The 23408-nt window shown below is 42.9% G+C and overlaps 1 long non-coding RNA gene and 1 pseudogene across 2 annotated transcripts; one reads left to right on the top strand and one right to left on the bottom strand.

Moving 5' to 3' along the window:
* The first annotated feature begins 12536 nt into the window (after positions 1 to 12536).
* On the top strand, positions 12537 to 19625 carry LOC307207656 (putative P2Y purinoceptor 10 pseudogene; annotated as a pseudogene). The gene is made up of 2 exons (XR_013843928.1): positions 12537 to 13413; positions 17506 to 19625. The product of XR_013843928.1 is annotated as a putative P2Y purinoceptor 10 pseudogene (transcript).
* Positions 18335 to 21127, bottom strand: LOC307207740. The gene is made up of 2 exons (XR_013834816.1): positions 21056 to 21127; positions 18335 to 18527 (listed from the first exon to the last, which is right to left on the bottom strand). It is a non-coding gene; the product is annotated as an uncharacterized lncRNA (long non-coding RNA).
* Between the last annotated feature and the right edge of the window lie 2281 nt (positions 21128 to 23408).

The raw sequence follows: 23408 nt of genomic DNA on the forward strand, positions 1-23408 counted from the left end.
ATCCAGAGAATGAGGCAGAAAAACACCCCCCCTTTTAAATGCAGTGCAGTCTTGAAAAGTTCCCATCCTTTTCACAAAAGGGGATGGGAACTTTTCTAGACTGCATTTAATTTCATCGCTGTCTCAGTGTAACCAGATGCACCAGAGAAGCGTCCTGGAATCTAGAGCAGGGGGAAGGGAACTTTTTTCCCAACCCAAGGGATTGTATTTATTTATTATTATTTTTTACTGAGCAACCACCTGAGAGCCACATGCTAGGGGTGGGCAGGGCCAGAGCAATAGTGGGCAGAGCAAATGTGTGGATTTTACCTTTGCACACTGGCAGTAGTGGCTGGTGCCCATTGGGACTGGTAGGGCAGAAGACAGCAAGCCTGACAGTAGCTGAAGCCAGAGCCGAAGACAACCAGAGCCAACTTGCAGTAGTTTTCTCCCCATCCTCCTCCTCCCCCTCCCTTGCTGAGTTGTAGGGCCACACCAAGACTAAGGAGGTGGAAGCTTACAGGCAGTGCCACCTCCTGGACTGGTTGTCAGTAAGAAGGCTAATTTCTACACATACTTGTAAACTCCTCTGTACCTTCCAATGCAGCAAGGAAGAAGCATTATTAGAGTGCAAGGACTCATTCCAACTAGGGTAAATGCTCAAGGAAAGTGCAAAGGAGGGTCAGTAAGGGGATAGGAAGGGGGGGCCTGAGGAGACTCCCAAGGGCCAGACTGAAAGGCTTGGGGAGCCACACTTGGCTTCCAGCCCTGAGGATCCTCATTCCTGTCCTGGAGCATCACTCTCATTGTAGTTTCAGAGAAGTGGGTGGTGCTGGAAAGATAAGCTGTCCAGTGTATCTGAAGAAGTGTGCATGCACACGAAAGCTCATACGAAGAACTAACTTAGTTGGTCTTTAAGGTGCTACTGGAAGGAATTTTTTTATTTTGTTTTGTCCAGTGTGTGTCTGTGACGGCACTAAAATGCATCCCGCACATTGCCTTCCCCATTCTTGTAATACCATGTATAAAAGGCAGTCAATTTCCCTGTTTCCTCTTCTCCAAAATGTGGTCCAAGATCTGGGAGGAGGTATGTTTTACCTCACAGACCAATAATGTTGTTGCTGCCCTAACAAAGCTCCTGCCATCTAGTGGTATGTGGTACACAGTTCTGGGCAATGTGCCCATGCAAATTTGCACATTTATATATTGCCAATATATTATGTCCTAAGTACCTAATACAGGTGCAACATTCAGACTGAACAAAAGAAAAGCTAATCTGTGTAACTGTTTTTCCATCAGATACAAGGGAAGAGCCATACTGAGTTCAGTGGTAGAACATCTGCTTCACATGCAAAAGGTTCAATCACTGGCATCTCCAGGAAGCGCTGGTAGTATCCCCTATCCAAAACACACAAGAGTTGGAATATCCAAAGAGGGAAGGCAAGAGAAAGTTGAATCTGTTGGTTTGAATTTCTCTCAGTTTGAGTTCAGTTCTCCATATTTCTTCATCAGATTGCACCCCCCTCCCAAAAGAGTATTAATGAAAATTCATCAGTATTTTAGTGTGAATTTCCTATGAATGCAACTTTGCCTAATATGTATAAATTTGCAAAGCAATTTCACCTAATGCAATGACTTTTCTAATTTTTATTCCCTCCCCCATATATGCATGTTTATGCACACTTTGCCCCAATAAAGACACATATCACTTGAATGGAGAACCAGATTGCAAAATTTGGAGAAGTGTAAATTTTGAGGGAAGGCTCTGTTTCACTTTACATATTGTTTCAGAAAGTGCAAATTAGGTAAGCTTGCCTTTAAGGGGACAGATATGGATGGCTTTCCTTCCCCAAAGTTGGCTCCCTTCCAAACACCAGAAGCAAGCTGGGAATGGAGTAACATGGATGGAGAAATCAAGTGAGAACAGGTAAGGTACGGGGGAGGGAGAGAGATGGACCAGTACATCTCTTCCATTGTTGGTGTTGGTTGAACCACACAAGGTTGTCAGAGATGATCCAGGATGTGAACCAATGAATGAATGCCAAGAAACCCACCAGAGCCAGAAAGACCAATGTTGATTTGGCCAAATCCTAGCCAAACAGGAAGCTCTTTATGGCATTCCTGTCTAGATAGATAGGCCATGGATGGACAGGATTTGGCCTAGGTGGGTGATTCCAGTCCACAGTAAGAATACTTCACTACCCAGTAACATGGTGCAAACTGTAGTGGTCCAGTGGTCCACCACATAAAACAACTGCACATGGAACTGAGAGGGTTTGGTGTTAGCCCTCATTGCTTTTGCTAGTCAAGTACTCACCAGGGAAGACACATAACAAGAAACACATGTCAACCATCCTCATGTCTAATTTGGTTCACATGCAACACATAAGCTAAGAGACCCTGGAATGGGAGGGCAGAGGTGGCTACAGCCCCCATTTGGAGAGAACTTAGAGAGAAGTAAGCACCCTCCTGAGAAGATCAGGCAAACACAACAGCCCTACTGCTGTAGTCAAAGCTAATTGAGGAAAAGGTACAATTCAGCAAACATGGAGCATATCTTATCTGTGGAAGGGAAAGCCAAGGTGAGTTGAGAAATAATGTATGGAGAGATATGAAAAGAGGGAGACATGGGTGAGGTTGCGGGTGAAGCTGAGCCCTGCACAGTGAGATTCTAGGGCTTTTTTCCCCTACTATTTTTTACTAGTCATGAACTATGTCTTATGGAAATACACTAGATTTTTCTCTCTTTGTGCAATGTTTACACCGGTCTGTCACTGTGCTGCTTTCATTGGTTGTTTCCCAAGGTACTAATGGGTGTGGGACAGGAACAAAAAGGAGGGAACTCATGTCTGTAGGAAATAACTTGAGGGGGTAGGAAAGGCCTTGAAGGGGGCCGGGGGGAGGAGGATCTCCCTCTGGGTGTGACAGCTTCCCCACTGAGAGGGCAAAAGTGGTTGTTTTAAACAATGGTAGATGTCTGAATAAAGGAGGGATCGAGAGACACTCAGGTTGGTTTGTTTTTTAAAAAAAGGTTTAGCAAGGAGAAATAGGAGAGATGGGCACAAAAAAGAAACTCTCCCTCTTCTGTTCCTCAGATGCCTCATGTGAGAGTAGTAAAGGATGTGGAGTCCTGAAATATTTCATGGTGCCATCCACACAGGGCTTTTTTTCCAGCTGGAACTTGCTGGAGCTCAGTTCCAGCACCTCTCAGTTGGGCGCCATTGCCATTCTAAGAGAACAAGGGAGAAAGTTATGGTGAGCTCTGGCACCTCTTTTTCTAGAAAAATAGCACAGCTACCACATTATATTTTACATTATGCATTTCACTCCTGGTACCATGTGTTCTCTTCAATATGAAGTTCCACACTGAATGTAGTAATTTACAACAAATATTTAATTAACAAGCAAAGACAGCATCCATTAACTGAAATTAACCTTTCGTAATTGAACAAGCCTTGGGACGCAGGTGGCGCTGTGGGTTAAAGCCTCAGCGCCTAGGACTTGCCGATCGAAAGGTCGGCGGTTCGAATCCCTGCGGCGGGGTGCGCTCCCGCTGCTCGGTCCCAGCGCCTGCCAACCTAGCAGTTCGAAAGCACCTCCGGGTGCAAGTAGATAAATAGGGACCGCTTACCAGCGGGAAGGTAAACGGCGTTTCCGTGTGCGGCTCTGGCTCGCCAGAGCAGCGATGTCACGCTGGCCACGTGACCCGGAAGTGTCTCCGGACAGCGCTGGCCCCTGGCCTCTTAAGTGAAATGGGTGCACAACCCCAGAGTCTGTCAAGACTGGCCCGTACGGGCAGGGGTACCTTTACCTTTACCTTTTAATTGAACAAGCCAACTAACAGCCCTGGTCTTAAGATTCTATTCATCCTAAAAATGCAACAACATACATCATCATTGTGTGTGTGTGTGTGTGTGTGCGTGTGCGTGTGCGTGTGCGTGTGCGCGCGCGCGCATGCAAAGGGAACCGCAAAATAGGAGACAGCATTGAGGTGGCCTGTGCACAAAGAAAGTTGGAAAACGGAGGGGGAAGGGAGGGAAAAGGCACAAAGGTGATAACATAGCGTGTGTTCAAAGGTGGGCTGCAGAATACGAGAGCAGGTGGCATGAAAATGGGGTGATTTGTGCAAGAGGGAGTTGAAAAATGAAAGCAGGAGAAAGGTGGGGGAAATGGGGCGAAAGTGAAAATGAGAGTTGCAAAAGTGGGTTACCAAAAGTAAGGAGAGAGTGGTACTTGTGGAAATGGGGTGAAGATGAAAGTGGAGGTAAAAATGGCAATGCAATATGGGAGTCGCAGGATGACTATAATTGGATGGAAAGTGAAATGGTTGCATAGCTGCAATGGGTAAGAAGAGAAAGGTGAAGGAGGTTACCATGGAGGGTGGTTTGTGTGCAAGTGCAGTTCAAAAAAGGAAGGGAAAGCATGGACATGGGGATGAAGGTGAAAATGGGTGCAAAACAGGGCTGCAGAATAATAATAAAAAAGCGAGTGGCTTAAAAATAGAGTTAGAGGGGTGAAAGGTGAAGTTAGTAGTTGTGAGGGAAGGAGGACCTCTAGGGAGTTGGGGGGGAATGGACAAGTAGAGTGAGCAGAGGACAAAGCCCCCACCCTTCGTAATTTAATATTGGCCTGCACCACCCTCCCTTAAAACAATTCTGGAATCCCTGTGTAAGTTAGCTGAAAGCATCAGCCATGTGTCCAACAATAAATTTGGTTAACCTCCCCACATTGCAGAAAATAGTTGAGGAAAAAACAGGTTTCTTGAATCTGTTGTGTGGGAAACAACATCAGCAATTCACCTGCGTAATTACAATGTACAGGGACAGAAATGAAACTCACTGAGGCTGAACATGTTTTACTGGAAAGGAAGTGCAAAATGAGAGGGAGCATTCACATTCTGATACAGATACTCACACATTTAAAATGCTTCTAGCTAGGAACACTTGGTTAAAACAACTGATAATAAGAACCTGCCTTATGCTTCCAGCTCAGTTTTGTTTACAGCAAGGGCAGGAACCCTTGCTGGGGTCTTGGGTCTCCCATGAAGTTTTGTGGGGACCCAACACCCCCTTTGTTACTGAGTGTTCCCATAGGCCTCTTATTTTGAAATTGTAAAATGCCTCTTCAGACTCAGAGTAGTGCGAGATTTCAGAGTCTTGGCGCTTACCCGGGGTTCATGTTTCTGGGCACGGCAGATATATGGTGACTTCAGGATCTATGGTTTGTTTACGAATATATACAACCTGTGTCCACAGTGAAGAGAAGGTTCAGAGCATTCACATCTCAAGATGAGTCTTTGCCCCTCTCTTAGGAGCAGCAGGATTAGGTTTCAAACAGAGGAACCAGCCATGTTGCCTGTCCCTTTGTTGCTGCCTGCTCCAGCCAAGAAAGGTGGTTTTAGGGTAGCATGAATGGTGCAGCTGCACTGGGCAGTCTGCTGCAGGATATGTCACGATGTTGCAGAATGGACCACAAGAAGTGTGTGTGTGTGTGTGTGTGTGTGCCAACTTTTAGCGTCACACAGGACACTGCCAAAATCTGAGAGCCCAAAATCCACCACTGCAGCCAGCCCTCCAGTAGTTCTGCCAACCTCTCTTCTCCACCACTTTCCAAGCCTCTTGCAAAATGCCACAACTTTCCTTTAGCCAACATCACCCAAGCTGAAACCCTAAACCAGAGGTTTTCTTTTTATTTAAATGATTTTATTGAGTTTTACAATTTTATCATCATCACAATCATTATTTCAAGTAAGAAAGCAAAATAGAGTATAAATCCTGCCCCCCCCCAAAAAAACACACCATGACTTCCCTCAACTATCTTTTCTGATTTTTTTGGCATGTTGTCTCTCCCTGCTTATTGGTTATTTCTTATTCTTTAAGATTTTTAAAACATAATTATTATTATTCTCTATCATTCTAACCTTGTATTTCCATCTCTACATTTGTTTTATTAGTTTTGTTAGTTGCAAGTGTTTAATTAAACCCTGCAAGTGAGTCCATTTCTTTACATTGATTCTGTAATTGGTTCCCAGTCTTTCTTAAAGTCTCTATTTTCCTTGTCTCGAAGTCTTTCCATTTATTTTGCTATTTCAGTGCATCCCATCAATTCTTGCCATTCTTCTTAGCTGGTATTTCAACACTCTTTCCATCTTTGTGCTAGCAAAATCCTAGCTGCAGTTGTAGCATACATAAAAAGTTTTTCTTGTCTTTCGGCAAATCTTGAGCTGAAATGCCTAGCAAGAAAGCTTCTGGATTTTTCACAAAAGTTAACTTAAACATTTTCTTCAATTCATTATACAGTAAATCATTTCCCGGTACTTTTTAATTACTTTACAATTCCACCACATATGAAAGAATGTACCCTCTTTTTCTTTACATTTACAACACTTATTGGAACCTGTTTTAAACATTTTTGCCATCTTTACAGGTGTAATCTACTATCTATACATCATTTTCATATAATTCTCTTTTAGCAGTATACAGTCAGTGAATTTAAGATTCACTTTCCATAACTTTTCCCAGTCTTTTCCATTTGTATATTGTGTCCTATGTATTGTGCCCACTTAATCATTACACTTTTCACCTCCTCTTCTTTAGTTTCCCATTCTAATAATAAATTATACATTTTCTTTAGAAGTTTAGTATTCTCATCTATAATTTCTTTTTGGAATCTAGATATGGTATAACTAAATCCTTTCTTGTTATCTTCTTTAAAAACCTCATTTATTTGACGATGTTGCAGCCAATCGTAAACATAATCTTTTATTTTGTTAACTCCTTGAGCTTTAATTTCCCTTCTCTCTCTTCTAATACGTCCCTATATATAGGCCATTCTCTTTCCCTGTTTATCTTTTTAATTGAAATTACTTCTAATGGAGATACCCAACATGGGGTCTTTTGTTCTAATAAATCTTTATATTTTCCCCATACTTTTAAGAGTGATTTCCTAATTATGAGGTTATGAAACCCTCTATATACCTTCCCTTTATTATACCATAAATACGCATGCCATCCAAATCTGTTGTTAAACCAGAGGTTTTCAACCTTTTTGAGTCCATGGCTCCCTTGACCAATGACATTCTTTCTGCGGCACTCCTGTAGGGCTCAGCAGCCCAGTTATGTCACCCCTTGCCTGCAGAGCTGGCAGCCTCTCACCCTTATGGAGTGTTCCCTCAGCCTCCTCTCCTCTCCCCTCTCCTTGGAAGTCCTCCAGGCAGTTGCTGCTGTTGTCCCTGGTGTCTGAGCTTCTCCTCTCCTGCCCCAAAGTGAGGTGCCTCCTCACACTGCCCCACAGGGGCCTGGGAAGGACCCCCTGGCCAGCCCCAGAGGCGCCATTCACCTGGGGAGCTTGTAGCCAGGGCTGCTGCAACAAACAGCTGTGCAAGCCTTTGGGAGGCAGAGACGCAAGAGGGCATCAGAGGAGGGAGGGAAGGAAAGAGAGATGGAGGCCAGTGTTGCCCACGGCACCCCTGACCATCATTCAAGGCACCCCAGGTGCCATGGCACACTGGTTGAAAACCACTGCCCTAAACCAGGGGTCAGCAAACTAAGGCCTGGGGGCTGGATGTGGCCCACCGGCCTCGTCAATCTGGCCCGCGAACCTTGCGGACACTGCCGCCTGCTCGGTCAGTCCCTGCACTAAACCAGCACTGCGCAGAGCCCTCGCCACATAGGGATTGACTTTCGCAACATTGGCGTGGCTTCAGATTGGCTGCAGGAAGCTCCTGTGACCATTCTGAGACTGCAGACACCTCTGGACGATGCTCCTTCCTTCCCTTTTTTATTTTTTTAAAAATAATATTTATTAGGAGTTTAAAGATTACAAAAAGAAAGAAAAAGAATTAAACAAATCAACATAATAAAATACAAAAACAAAAACAGTACATAAAACATTGAATTAACAAAACAAAACAAAAACAATTAAAAACACTTCCAATATTTTAAATCTTAACTTTCATTCACTTGTTTCATTGACTTCTTCGCGCCTCCCTTTTTGTATTCCACTTCAATTAACTGTTTCAGCAATTCCTTTCCATCTTCATCTATTTTCTGTCCTGTACAGTGGTGCCTCGCAAGACGAAAAGAATCCGTTCCGCGATTCTCTTCGTCTAGCAGTTTTTTCGTCTTGCGAAGCAAGCCCATTGACGGCTTAGCGGATTAGCACTATTAGCGGCTTTTAGCAGCTTTTAGCGGCTTTTAGCGGCTTTTAGCGGCTTATCGGCTTATCGGATCAGCTGATAAGCAGCTTAGCGGCTTAGAAAAAGGGGGGGAGGGGAAAAACCCGCAGGAACTCGCAAGACATTTTCATCTTGCGAAGCAAGCCCATAGGGAAATTCGTTTTGCGAAGCGCCTCCAAAACGGAAAACCCTTTCGTCTAGCGGGTTTTCCGTCTTGCGTGGCGTTCGTCTTGCGGGGCACCACTGTAATTAATCTTAACATATTCTAACCTTGTTTTTTCCCTTTAATACATTAACAATCTATCTGTACCTAGTTCCTTATAACATTTCTGCCAAAGCCATATAACTTCATTCCACCATTTTTCTAAAGCTCATTAATTTTACGATATTTCTGTAAATAATCTTTAATTTTTTTTCCAATCTTCTTCCACCGACTCTTCTCCCTGGTCTCGGATTCTGCCAGTCATTTCCGCCAATTCCATATAGTCCATCAACTTCATCTGCCATTCTTCCTGGGTGGGTAAATCTTGTGTCTTCCAATACTTCGCGATGAGTATTCTTGCTGCTGTTGTTGCATACATAAAGAAAGTTCTGTCCTTCTTTGGCACCAATTGGCCAACCATGCCCAGGAGAAAGGCCTCTGGTTTCTTCAGAAAGGTATATTTAAATACCTTTTTCATTTCATTATAAATCATCTCCCAGGATGTCTTAATCCTTGGGCATGTCCACCAAAGGTGAAAGAATGTACCTTCAGTCTCATTACATTTCCAACATTTATTTTCGGGCAAATGGTAAATTTTTGCAAGCTTGACTGGTGTCATGTACCACCTGTAAATCATTTTCATTAAATTCTCTCTTAGGAGAGGGCATTACATGCCGTAAATTTCATACCTGTGGTCCATAACTGTTCCCAGTCAGCCATCATAATGTTATGTCCAACATCTTGTGCCCATTTGATCATAGCAGATTTCACCATTTCATCCTGAGTGTTCCATTTCAACAGCAAATTATACATTCTTGACAAATTTTTAGTTTTGGGATCTAATAATTTTGTTTCCAATTTTGATTTTTCCACCTGGAAGCCAACCTTTTTATCCAAATTATATGCCTCCATTATTTGGTAATAATGAAGCCAATCTCGCACTTTGTTTTTTAATTTTTCAAAACTCTGCAATTTTACCCTGTCTCCATCTTGTTCCAAAATTTCCCAATATTTCGGCCATTTGGCCTCCATATTGAGTTTTTTCTGTGCCTTCACTTCCATTGGTGACAATATGGTTTTTGAATGCTTTATGTGCTTTTACCTTATCATACCATAAATATGCATGCCAACCAAATACACTGTTAAAACCTTCTAAATCCAGCACATCCGTGTTTTCAAGAAGCAGACATTCTTTCAGCCAGCAAAAAGCAGCTGATTCATAGTAAAGTTTAAGGTCTTGCAGGGCAAATCCACCTCTTTCTTTAGCATCAGTTAAAATCTTAAATTTTATTCTAGGCTTCTTGCCCTGCCAGACAAATCTAGAAATGTCTCTCTGCCACTTCTTAAAACAATCCATCTTGTCTATGATTTGTAATGTTTGAAACAAGAACAACATCCTTCGCAATACATTCATTTTTATCACAGCAATTCTGCCTAACAATGATAGCTTCAAATTTGACCATATTTCTAAGTCCTTTTTCACTTCAATCCAACATTTTTCAAAATTATCCTTAAACAGATTCACATTCTTAGCAGTCATATTAACCCCTAAATATTTCACTTTCTTGACCAATGTTAATCCTGTCTCTTCCTTCCCACTGAGGCAGCTGCATGTCGCCAAGAGCCAAGCAGGAGGAAGCTGCAGCGGCAGGGAGACTGCCTCCGCTGCCCAGGCCAGCGGCATGGGCTCTGCACCCCACAGACCCCTGGCCAGGGCAGAGGACAACAATGACACTGTCAAAGACGAGGTCGCGTCAGTGGCTGCGGCGTGAGTGGCGTTGGCAGAGTCCTTTCAGGTGAGGGTGGGTCTGGCCCCCGATAAGGTCTGAGGGACAGTGGACCGGCCCCATCCTGAAAAAGTTTGCTGACCCCTGCCCTAAACCCTTTTTCCCCCTGCCCAGTAACACATACCACTGGAGAGTGAGCCCCATCCCTCCCTGTCTCGCACAGGCTATTGATGACTTCCTCATGAGCTGATGGCTGGCCATCACCAGCCTTTGTTCCCCTTAATAGCTTAGCTCCCAGCAATACCCTGGTCCATAAAAACAAGGCTAGCCTGCATTTTCACACTGCTGACTCCAACATCTGTCAGCTCTTCTTAATTCTCAAAGCAAAGATCAAACCCTACAACTATTATTATGTTTAATGTATTAATATCCTGTCTTTTATTATGCTTTATGTTGTGTTTTTATTATTATGCTCCATAAAATGTGTTCTTAATGTTGTACACCGCTTTGGGATCTTTTAATAAAGGGTGGTATATAAATCAAATAAATAATAAGAATAAATAGCAACCAGGAATGTAGAGGGAGTCAGGGCATCTACACATTAGAGGGAGGTATTAGTAAGTTTGGGGGAAGCATAAGCTTTGCAGGAGTACAAAAATAAATAAATAAAAATTGGTGGAAGAGAGTCAAAAACACCCCAGTTAGGACTGAACATGCTAATGGACGACATGCTGTCTTTTGGATGTTGTGGAGTGGATAATGGAATACTGGCCCAACTTACCACACAGGAAATGAGGTAATACACATTACCATAAAGAGGGTGGGTCCTGAAGACCAAACTCCTGTCCACACTTACTATGCAGCAGAAAAATCCATACTCATATCATTTTGAAGGACAATATATAACTCAAGACTCCCCAAATGTGCTGGGAACTGCTTCTCTCTTAATAAAAAAGAATCTGGTAAGCAAATCCCCATGTCCTTGAGATGATGAATAAGTTGATGATGGGGAGAACCATAGCTTGGTGGTAGGGTAACAGCACCCACCAGTTCAATCCCTGGCATCTCCAGGTAGGGCTGGGGGAGACCCCAGTCTGAACCCCTGGACACCTCCCACCTGTCATTGTGGACAGTAAAGACTCTCCTCCTGGAAGAGAGGGGAGTGGTTGTGGGCGGTAACCCAAGCTCCACCTCTAGCAGGGGGCGTTAGCCCCCTGCCTTCCACTCACCTGGCTGGCGCCCACACCCTTCGGCAGGCACCCAACCAGGTGTCTCTGAGGGGGCGTGTACAGCAGCCTATATGCTGCGGCGCCAGCCCCTCCTTGGCCTCGTCCCGTCGCGAGTCACCCACCCTCCACTCTCTTTTAGCTCAGGGTCTTAGTTTTCCTTGGCCTTGCTATGGACCTTAGGTTGGTCGCCCTGGTTGTCCGGGGGGCCTGGTAGGAATTTTTCCATTTGGCATTAGGCTTTTTGGTTTTTTCGCCTACCTCGTAGCAATCGTCACAACTTTCATGGTATTGGTGGGTAGGTTAGGCATTGGAATAATGTGTTGTGGTGTGTCGAAGAGCTAGGTGTGGCCATCGCCTATGCCTTCAATTTTTGGGTATTCCGTTAAAGGATCTGGTGGTCGTGTATTCAGTCCGATGCCTGCTTGGCGGGAGGCCATGGCACGACCCTCGGTGACATCAGGGGAGAGCCTATAGTTGGATTAGCATCAACAGGCTCCAACTACTGGTGAATAAACCCCCCTTGTTTCTGACTCTCCCCTCTCTGAGGGGGTGGAGTCAGTCAGCTGACGTAATCCAATGCCTAAGCCAATACCTTTTCACTTGCTGTAATCAATAAAGTTGTGGTCTTTTCTTGCCCATTAACCTTATATCACGTGTCCGTGTGTATTCATTCCACTTTGGGGGAATCGGGTCCTCGAACCACAATACTGAGCTGGGTGGGCCAATAGTCAGTTTTGGTATAAGGCATTTTTTGCAATGTTCCTTTGATGATGTAGCAATTCATTACTGCATGAAAGTGATGTGTACATTAATGGGATCCAGTTGCTGTAAAACTGCTTGATATGGTAGCACTGGTGTGAACCATCAGCCTATAAAGTACTACTGTTGAAAAATGACCCAGCAGCAGTATGACTCAACTCACACTAATGACTAATTGTCACATTCCTCCAGCACATTTCAAATATAAAATGCTGACTCCCTTCACACATTTTTAGCTACCATTAATACAAACCCTTTCAGAGGCATCACTTATTAATTATTATTCTCTATTCTAATAATACTGATTGGGAAATGAAAATTAGGCTGAAGGAACACTGTCTTAAGGATAGCTAAAGCTTGGACTTGTTGAAATTTAAACTTACTGGTCATTTATTTATTAAGGTATTTATTATTTATTTATTTATTTATTTATTTAAATAAACACCATTAACCACTTTTTTTTCCTTCAAAGGCTTTATTGATCAAAGAAAAAACATAAACAATGAGCAAAACAGAAATGACATGGCTCAGTCGGTAGAACCTGAGACTCTTAATCTCAGGATCGTGGGTTTGAGTTCCACATTGGGGGAAAATATCCTGCATAGAAGGAGGATGGATAAGAGAAGCCTTGTGGTCCCTTAAAACTCTATGATTATATGATACAAATAAGCTCCTTCAACAAACACAATATCTTTCATCTGTTCTTCATTACCACATGGCATCAGGGCAGGGTACGACCATGGAATTTAAAACAAATGAACAAAAATAGCTCCCCTTGGGTCTGTCCAGCTAAATTCTACTCTGAGTGGACTCACTGGAATTAATGAGTCTGAATTAATTTTAGTGTGGGTCTGATCCAAGTATGACTAACATAGGATACAACCTCTGCTTGGCAACTACACCACACTAAGCTCATAACAGTAAAATAGAAGCAGTATGTAGAATTGGATGTGAATGCAAAGAAGTAGGAATGGATAGAAAGCCAGCATGCTAAACTACTCCTCTACTGGCAAACATATCACTGTGATGTCATCTGTTGATTTGTTTCGACTCCAAAAGCTGTGTTGTGTGAGCGTCTTTTTTTAAGTGAGGAGGAGAAACAAAATACAGGATTTCCTTTAGTACAGTCATAGCTCCCGTCTACGAACACCACTAGCACTTCTACCCAATTCCTCAAGACGGTTTTAGAACTCGTGATCCTGTAAAGAAATCTGGATCGTGGTGGAAACAGTGGTGCTGTAAAGCTCAAAAGATGCATCTGCTCAAAAGAAACCCAAAAGACGCTCGCTTTTCTTCTTGTGGTTGCTACCGTGTCAAAGAATGAATGGAAACTGCAGTGAGGTAAGGGAGGGTCTTTTAAAAGCATGTTTCCTTTGGCAAAGCTAAGGCTACAGTCCTGGGCATACTTAACTTGCAGCCAAATCAAATCCCCTGGAAACTAATGGTCCTTACATTTATGTACACATGGCTAGGGGTCAGCACATGAAACTGCAGACTAAGGCATATTTTCCAAGGATGAAGTTTTATCAAATTCAGTGGAGTTGTTCTGGATCTGCTGTAAGCCATAGTGTTGATGGATTGACTGCATGCTTTTTAAAGGGAAAATGATTTCAGCCTAGGAAAAAATGATTTAAGAACTTTTTTTATTATTAAGCAACAAGCACTACATACATAATAATATTTAAACAAATAGCATTGCTTAGACACAGTAAGGTCTAGCAATAGACTTGTATAAATGTATAAAGCCATGTATAAATATTTATTTGTCTTCCCAATCCTGAGTACATCACCTCTGTACAGTTCAAGATTGTTGTCCAACACTTTGCATAACTTAGACTTGCTTTAGAGTTGAATAAAAGGTTCATAAAGGTTTTGATAGTCCTTTTCATTGGTGTGGGATACAAAATTATGCCATACAGTACAGAAATCTAAATTACCAACCACATGCTTGGTTGAGCAAATCTTACTGATCAATGTGGCCTTATGATGATTTTTTGTTGATCAGATGCTTTGCCATTTCCTAAAACTTTCTTTTTTTAAAAGATATGGATAAGCCAGAAGCATTTAAGACTTACTTAGCGTAGCAGATACTTTGAAGGGTAAATGTAACTTTATAGAATAAGAAATAGGCACATTTTTTAGAAAGATGCTTTTACAACAGCTATTTGAATTGGAGACAATAAATGATTCTCATGTTGTTTAATTTGTATCAGAAGAGCATAGCACATTATACTGAAATGATTACTTTTAATTTTGGTTTTATATTTTCCTGCCAATGGCACTATTTAAAGTCTATAGTTACAGTCTTAGGCACACATCTATGGGACCATGTCCCAGCAATCTCTGGGAAGGGGGTCTTTGTTTAGTGGCAGACCACCATCTTTGCATACAGAAGGTCCCAGGTTCAATCCCTAGCATGTCCTTGTAAGCCTAGGAATGTTCCGCTGTCTGAAAGACTTTCCCAAAGTCTTTGCCAGTCCATGTGGACAGTACTGAACTGGATAGACTGATGGTCTCATGGTATAAGATAGCTTCCTATTGTTGCTGAGCAAGGACTTGCAGAGGTTTGGGAAGTAATAATAATTACCATGCATACCAAAAAACCCAACCCCAACCTCCCCCATTTGATCCTCTTCACTCAAAAGCTTTAGGAAATGATACTCTGAGAAAGCCCTCAGCCATTATTATTGCTGCCTGCTCCCTCCTGAAGGACGCATATGATTCTTGGCACTGCTAGTCTCCCCAGACACCCATCTCTAGTTACAAGTAGCCTTCAGTTTGGTGTGGCTAGGGTCTGGAAAATGAACTGTGGATGGGTGGGGGGACACGATGACACATGTTTCCATGTGTTGTTAAAAGGATCAAAACGCTGAAGCTTCGGAGTTCATATTGCTGTGAAGAGGAAAGTTTTTAACCACACAAAAACCCACAGGAATGAAAAATGAAGAGTGTGCCCATATTCAAAGGAACAAGGGGGGCGGAGCAGGAAGAGGAGAGAGAAATATCCTTGTTGGTTTTTATTTACTATAGGGATGGGCAAATCTGTCAGTTTCTCTCAGTTTCTCATTTTGCAGTCTTCAGTTTTCCACATTTACACATCACTTTGTGATTTTTTTTAATGCTTATGAATATTCATCATTGAATTTCTCCTAATATGCACATGGCTGTGGGCATTTTTTAACAAAGGAGTTTCCCCTAATATAAGGGTTGTATGTGATTTTGCCTAATATAACCATTTTTGCAAAGAGATTTCACTTAATATAATGCATTTTTATTTTATTCTCAGGAATATATGCATTTTTATTCACACTTTGGGTTAGCATTACTTGGCAGGGGAACTGCATTGTGAAATGCAGAGAAGCACTAATTTTGAAGGAAGAATGCATTTCAGTTTGGATTCCAAACATATCACTTTGGAAAGTGCAAATGAGGGAGATTCATCTTTCAGTGTAAACTGAATTTAATTTCTCCCCTATTCCTAGTTGGTTATTACAACTATTTCTGTTACTGGTTCTTTAGGGTCACAGGGACCACAAAGATACTGAAATTCACAGTCTCATTTATCTATACTCTCAAATGCCACTTTCTTGCAATGTTGGCTATGGAGTAATTTAACAGTCATCCCTCTTCCCAAGAAACTCTGAGAATCGTAGCTCTGCAAGACAAATTGGGGCCTCAAAACAACTCTTAGCACCTGTTCCCAGGATTATTTGGGGGACGCAATGCCTGTTAAAGTGGTCTAATACTGCTTTAAATGTACAGGATATGCCCACTATTTGCAAAGGGAGAGGGGTTGGAATGCCTTATAGTAATTCAGACCGTTAAGCTCAGTATTATCTCCACTGGTTTGCAGTAGCTCTCCAAAGTTTGGGGCAAGCAGTTTTATCCCATATCTAGCTGGAGATGCTGGGAATTGACCCTGGGACCTTCTGCACGCAAAGCTACAATTTGCTGCATCCAAACCATATGAAGCTTGAGGCTTCCTCTTGTATATTGAGCACATGCACCACTGCATGAACTGCCTTTAACCACTATCTGTGATCTTTCATTCTGCAAACATTTTCAAGGAGGAAACGAAACAGAAGCTACAAATAGAAAAGTAGCCACCACCAGAATCAGAGACCAAAATACTCTATCTTTTAGAAAATAGTTTCCTTCTTAGGGCGTATTTACAAAACCTTGCTTCTTCATGTGTTTTGTAGCAACAACCTCAATCGTACTGTCCATGAACAGAGATTACGAGAAGGAAGTCTTTCCAGGGCCTGAGTTAGGGGCAGATGATTCAGGTGACTGTGGGAGCCTCAGGTTTTGGAGGATACAATGCTCTTGTCATGTACTGCCTACTCAGATACTCTCTGAAACCATTGACCCTTAGTTCCCATGCCCAACTGCAGTCTTTCCCAACCTGTTGGCTTCCCAGTGCTTTGGACTACAACTGCCTTCAACCCCAGCCAGCATAGTCAATGGCTAGGGATAATGGAACTTATAGTCCAACAACTTATGGAGGATCACGAATTAGCCACCTCTGATCTAAGTATGTTCCCATGCTTTCATTAACATGCTCTCATTTGCACTTTTCCCTAACCTTCCCTGAACTAGTTCCCTCTTCCCTGAACTAGTTCCCTCCAGATGTTTTGGAATGCAGTTCTTGGGTGGAAAAAGATTCTTTATCACTGGGATACATTCTCAAGAGTATTTTTAATAATAACAGTAATAATAAAAACAACAACAAACTGACGTGGAGTTTGTGGAGAACTGAACTTAAGAGTGGAAAAATAAGCTACTGAGAGAAACCAGAACTGACAGAATTGCCCCTACCCTTCGCCCAACTTGAATCATGGAATCATAGAATTGTAGAGTTGGAAGGAACCACAAGGATTATCTAGTCCACCCCCTGCAATTCAGGAAGCTTTCATTCAATGTGGGGCTCAGACCCACAACCCTGAGATCAAGAGTCTCATGCTCTCAGTTTCCTGCTACTGTATGTGCTTTCCCAGTGCTTTCCGAATATTATAACTCAGGGTGGAGAATGATGACACAATCTTAGAGTCATCAGACAGGAAGGGAGATTATTTAAGGCAGGCACATTTGAAGAAGTATATTATAAAATGTCTGTAGCCAGTGCCACCACCACACCCTTGACGTTAAGAGAATTTAGTTGCTTTGATGAAAATACTTATAGCTTTTAGTTCCTCCTTCTAAATTGGTTGTTCTCTTTCTGGTGATTCTGTCAATGCAGCTTGCTGATGTGAAGGTCTCAGGAAACTGCACTTCCATGTCAGTTGGTGAAAGTGCATGCCTAGTGAATCTGCATGAGGATGTCTTTTGACTATTGTTCTTCGGCTGCCAAAATGTCTTGATCTAGTTCTGAGTGTGTGTGTTTAATGCTGCAGCATAACTCTCTTTCTCAAAAAACAATCATCTTCTTAACAGGTATCTTCTGATTAGCCTATATGGCCACTGACCTGATCAAGATGTTGAACAACCAATCATCAGAAAATTGTCCTGACCCTCCAATGCATTTCCAGGCCTCTTTGTATGCAGTCATCTACATCATCATCTTCGTTCCGGGTCTCCTGGGAAACAGCATCGCCCTTTGGGTTTTGTGCCACTTCATCAAGAAGAGGAGCAAAGTGGTAGTTTTCATGATGAATTTGGCTGTAGCTGACCTGACCCACGTCGTCTCTTTGCCCTTACGGATGTATTACTACATCAACCACAGCTGGCCTTTTGGGGGCTTCCTTTGCCAGCTCTGCTTCTACCTCAAATACCTTAACATGTATGCCAGTATCTGCTTTCTCACCTGCATCAGCATCCAAAGGTACCTCTTCCTACTTCACCCTTTCAAAGCTAAGGACTGGAAGTGCAGATATGATGTGGCCATAAGTGCTGCCATATGGACTGTGGTTGGGGCTGCTTGCTTACCTCTCCCAATCCTGAGGAGTCCTCGCTTATCAAACAATACCAACATCTGCTTTGCTGATCTCGAAGTTCAACGGTTGTCTATGGGAGCCTCAATCACTCTGGTGATTGTAGCTGAATTCTGTGCATTTGTGGCTCCTGTTGTGATAGTCATTTACTGCACTTGGAAAATGAGGCAATCCCTGCAGGAGCCCCACAGTCCTTTGCAGCACGCCAATGAGAAGCAGAAAGCTTGGCACATGATCTTAGGGTGCGCAGCTGTGTTTTTCATATGTTTTACACCGTATCATGTGAATTTCCCTATATTTATGATGGTGAAACAAAACATGGTCACAAACTGTTCTGTACGGCGTAGAGCTTTATATTTCCATCCCATTTCTTTGTGCCTCGCAAGCCTCAATTGTTGTCTTGATCCAATTCTCTACTACTTCATGACATCAGAGTTCCGGGAAAGGTTCAAGTGCAGCAGTGCTTGCCCCTTGAGCTGCCTCAACAGTCTTGACAGCAGCAGCAGCAGAACCTCTGAAGTTGAGCTGAAAAGCAAGGCAGATAACAAAAATAAAAATGTCTTGATGGCATACTTTTGGACTCTTAGGCCACACGATGGCATGGAATCTCCTCTCTCTTGTTAGCTAAGGGATGGTTCACACACGGGTTGTACTTCACTTGCTTCTCTTAGGGACTCAGCACTTGACACTCAGCTGAATGTGTGAACAGGCAACATTGAAAAAGTTGATGCTGAGTGACATGAAAGTTATGTCTCTGATAATTAATCACTGATGGCTTGAGAGCAGTCATATGATATAAATATTAACCAGTCATTTTCAGAACCTGCCAGAATTGGGAGGAAGAATCTGTGTGCTGCTGCCACTGGGGTCATAAAGTGCAGCAGACTCGAGGAGGTGAAAGTGATCTGCATTAACTCCACCCATTCAGGCAGCCATTGGTTTCCCCAACCTCAAAGAGTAGATAGACATAATAACATAATAAGAGCCCTGCTGGATCAAGCCAATGGCCCATCTATTCCAGGATCCTCACAGTGCCCACCCAGATGCCTGTAGGAAACGCACAAGCAGGACCCAAGCACAAGAGCACTCTCAACCCACCCACCATGATTTCCAGCAACCAGTATTTAGAAGCATTATTGCTTCCAGGTCAGGATAAGACTTATGGATGGCGTCCACAAACAAAACAGCGGCTGCCTTTTTTCCTCTCCAGAATGATGTGCTGTCTGGAGAATGATGGGGAAATAAAAGAGCCACTGCCAAGAAGCCTCACTCCCAATGAAGGAGGAATGTGTGGCATTTGCCTGTTCTAGTGGAAATGTCTGTACAGGGGGAGAGAAAGGGTTAATATGTAGACCAATAGAAAAGCCAGAGGCGGAGCCTACCTGTTTTTAAAAGGTTTAGCCAGAGGTTTAGACAGTTGGGAAAAAGCAGTTGGGAAAGCAGTTGGAAGACAGATGAAAACAGAGAGACAGTCAGTGCAGTTGGTTCTTGTGTGAGGGGAGGTAGAAGAGTTAGAGACAGGATAAAATAAGACTAGGAGGGTAAAGGGTAACAGCGTTTCGAATGCATTTAAAGTTTATTTGTGTTTGCAATAAACCACAATCTTCGTTATTAACTTGAGAACCCGACTGAGACTAAGTTTTTTTACCTGGGAGAATCTGGTTGGTTGCAGCAGATTGGTGGTGTACGGGTCAATAGTCCGTGAGACGACTGGGGGCTCCATACGAACGCCACAGAATGCAAATTAAAGATGGAGGAGGAAACTGTTTTATACATGGAATCCGGTGCTGCTGACCTGATTGAGATTTCCTCACGCTGCCTCTGGCATACAGTGCTCATATATGTTGGAGCTGTTTGTGCAATGTGAGATTACTATTTTTTAATTCATACTAAATACATGCAAATTATGTGCAAACTTTGCAAATATTGTACATGTAATATATATGAAAGAGACAAGCTACATGCAGTACATAAGTATTTTATACAGCTATATGCATTGTTGTTTCTATTTGCTTCATGTACTAGTTCAGGGCAACCCAACTTTTCATACCAAGAGTACTTCAGCGCAGAGGTGTGGGTCACATACTGCCTTGTTTCATGCTGCAGGGGAGTGAGGTCAAAATTTAATGCCCCCCCCATACCCCCTCAATTGTTCTGTTTTAAGCTGGACATCCTGGAATTACAGAAGGCAGTCCTGGCTTCTGATTGGATCCCAGAATGTCCCATTTTTTGTTCCATTGCTCTGGTGTGAGACAGCTGGCTCTCACCAGAGCATTGAACCAAAAGATAGTCATTCTTTTGATAGTCAGCTAGGGCTTGCCAGAGCAAAATTCGCTTATTTTTAGGTCCTGCAAGACTGAAAGTGCCCGATTTTGGTCCCCAGGATGTTGGAGGGTATTCCACACACACCCTCCAACCCTTGTGCTACCTTCCCAATGTAGATAAGCTTTGAGAAATTACCGGTATTTACTTCTGGCTCTGTTGAAGCAGTTGCTTACAGTTGTTGGCAGTTTTGGACATTCACATATGGAAAAGCTCTAAGTGTCCATTTACACAGCCAGTGTATGCAGTAGATACCCCAATACTGCATGCGACTACACAGAATTGTTTGTTTAAAAGTGCATCCTCTCAATAATAATGCTTTCTTTTTCTATTCTTCACGATGAAGTTCTAAATACCCTTTTCAAGGCAGTGCTCTGTCCTGCCACTAGGTGCTGCAACAGAATCATTTGCTAACTATTCGTGCAAGAGGGCTTCAGCATTAGCCCTAATACGACCAAACAGAGACATCTAGATTCTAGTCGAAGGATGCAGCATTACCATGAAGCAGTAGCACTATTAAAGTATTGAACCAGAAGTGCCTCTCTACCTTCAGAACTCCATTCTCTGGCCAAAATGTGCTGCCTTCATTTTTCAGACATTCTGAATTCCATGTATTTCAGGTAACCGGATGGGTGCAGTTCTGAACTCCTGGCCTGATCTTAAACTCCTTTAACTTGGACTGCTGCTTCTTAGCCTGCCGTCTGATCATAGCAGCTGCAGTGACTCTTTACCTATTGTTGAACCTGTATCTCTTCTCTGTGGGAAGTATGACTCTAGTTCCCATTTGCAGAGAATGCAGAAGAAGAAGAGGAGTTTGGATTTGATATCCCGCCTTTCACTCCCCTTAAGGAGTCTCAAAGCGGCTAACATTGTCCTTTCCCTTCCTCCCCCACAACAAACACTCTGTGAGGTGAGTGGGGCTGAGAGACTTCAGAAAAGTGTGACTTGCCCAAGGTCACCCAGCAGCTGCATGTGGAGGAGTGGAGACGCGAACCTGTTTCCCCAGATTACGAGTCTATTACTCTTAACCACTAGACCACACTGGCTCACAAGGTGGTGCAGAAGACAACCCTGGGTCTTTTGACACTTTAATTGGGTCTCTCTTCCCTCCTATCAAAAACTATGCAAGACACTTTCTTTTAAAGTTTAAATAACATATGACTTTTACTTAGTGAACTTGCAGTTGCAGATTAAATATATAATGCAGGGAGGCGATGCTTAAGTTGCTAAAACATCTTCCAGAGGTGAAACTGACAGCAGCTCAACAGTTCATACCTGCTTTAAGACTGTTCAACTAACTACCGTAACTGTACCAACTGCCATAGCAGCCTCAGGTGTATGACATCACAGAGTTCCACAGCTCTTTCAATTCACCCTTTACATGTGCAGTTTGGGTGCTAACATACTACATTCTCTTCCTCAATAAAGAGCTCTTCCTTACTCTCCTTCCTTACTCTCACCAGGAAAGGTGAGATGAGATTTCTCCCTGGATATTAAGATATTTGAGGTAAATGCCTGAGTTGGGGGCTCTATCTTTTTCCAAGATTTCTTCTCACTCTGGGAGATCTGTTTCTTCATTGGAGGCTTGGATCAGGACCCAAGGTGATCTGCAGAATCTTTCCACACAATGGAAAGAATGGCCTCCAAGTGGACAAGAAGTAAACACGAGTAGAGCCCTACTACTGTACATCAGGTGAAAGCTAAGAACTCTTTGGGACAGGGACAGAGCCAGTCAGTCAGTGTAAACTGTCGGTCAGTGTAAACAAGACTTAGATAGATAGGCCAATGGTCTGACTTGGTATAAGACAGCTTCCTGTGTTCCTGTGGCAAGCCATTTCCCCATGGGAAGCCAGAAAGAAGAGCAGAGCACAACAGCACTCAAAATTTGGAATAATTTATCTGGACCACAGAAACCCATGGCATCTTTCTCGCCGCACCCTCGCCTTTACATCAGTCCCAGACTCCACTATATTGAGACTATAAGAGATTTCAGCTGGAACGTTTGACACACCTCTAATCAAAACATCTTAGGCAGTAATCCAATACTCACTTATTTGGGAGCAGGCGCCATTGAGAACAATGTGCTTTACTTCGGAGTAGATGCAAATAGAATTACACTTATTAGCCAAATGAACCTCTAATAGCCCTTGAGAGCAATCATCAACAGTTCAAAAGAAATCACATAAAATAATTCATTACAGATGATAGGGCAGAATAAGCCGTTCCAGTTCTGGGGAAATGCATTAAATGAAAGCAAAGAATGACTCCAAAAGCTGATCCATGTCAGTGGAAACACATTACTTCCCTCCCTGCCCCCAAATATTTTTACTGAGCTTTTTAACAGACAACATGGAAAAGCATAACTGTTACATTGGATGAATATAGTAGTGGTGGTTCTGTTTTACATGGTTCAAGAGAGAGAAGGAAAAGAGGAATCAATCATTGAACTATAGAGTTGGAAGGGATCCTGTGGGTCATCTAGTCCAACCCCATGAAATGCTGGAAGCTCAACTAAAGCATCCATGACAGATGTCCATAGAACCTCTGCTTTAAAATCTCCAGTGAAGGAGAGTCCATCGCCTTCTGAAGGAGTTCATTCCACTGTCAAACAGTTCTTACTGTCAGAAAGTTCTTCCCGATGTTGAGTCAGAATCTCCTTTCTTGTAACTTGAATCCATTGGTTCAGGTCTTACTCTCCAGAGCAGGAGAAAACAAGCCTGCTCCATCTTCCATGTGGGAGCCCTTGAGATATTTGAAGTTGGATAGAGTTGGAAGGGACTCTGAGGATCATTGTGTCCAACTCCGTGCAATGCATGAACATGCAGCTGAACCTTGACATTATCAGCACCATGCTCTAACCAACTGGTGAGAGGGTTTAGGGAATAGGAGAGGGGTGAGTAGCATCTGTGATGTTAACGTATATGAGAGAGTGCTGGAGGGGAAATAGTTAACTAGGTTGCACAGACAGGACCCAGGGGGGTGGAGTCAGTGGGTCTATAAAACCAGTTCTGGGAGGAGTTCTGAGAGGAGTTGGTTGGGAGTTGTTGGTGGGAAGTTGGTTGGTTTTAGTGGGTTGGCTGGTTG

The sequence above is a fragment of the Podarcis cretensis genome, assembly GCF_951804945.1.
Source record: "Podarcis cretensis genome assembly, chromosome: Z".
NCBI classification, from domain to species: Eukaryota; Metazoa; Chordata; class Lepidosauria; order Squamata; family Lacertidae; genus Podarcis; species Podarcis cretensis.